Genomic DNA, 481 nt, shown 5'->3' on the forward strand with positions numbered 1-481 from the left:
CCTGACCAGACACACACTGTCTCTCTCTCTCTCTCTCTCTATCACTCCTCTCTCCTTCTCTCTGTCTCTATCCCTCTCCCTGATCTATCACTCTTCCCTCTGTCTCAATCTCTCTCTCTCCCTGACCTATTTCACTCTCTCTCTCCCTCCCCCCTATGCTCTGTAAACCTCTATATCTCCCTCACACTCTCTAACGCGACCGAGTTGTTGTAAATAACGCCGTTACCATGGACACCGGCCCGGAACCAGCTGGAAATTACCGGAAGTGACGGCCGCTGGAGTTGCAGGTGGACGGGGTCGGGGTAAGAGACTGACTCACACAACCCCCCCCCCGGGAGGGGTGTGTGTAACTCACTGACCCGGGGGGGTGAGGGTGTGTGTGTGTAACTCACTGACCCGGGGGGGTGAGGGTGTGTGTAACTCACTGACCCGGGGGGCAAGGGTGTGTGTGTGTAACTCACTGACCCGGGGGGGGGGGGGG

This window comes from Rhincodon typus, chromosome 10 (assembly GCF_021869965.1).
Source record: "Rhincodon typus isolate 14 chromosome 10, sRhiTyp1.1, whole genome shotgun sequence".
Lineage (NCBI taxonomy): Eukaryota > Metazoa > Chordata > Chondrichthyes > Orectolobiformes > Rhincodontidae > Rhincodon > Rhincodon typus.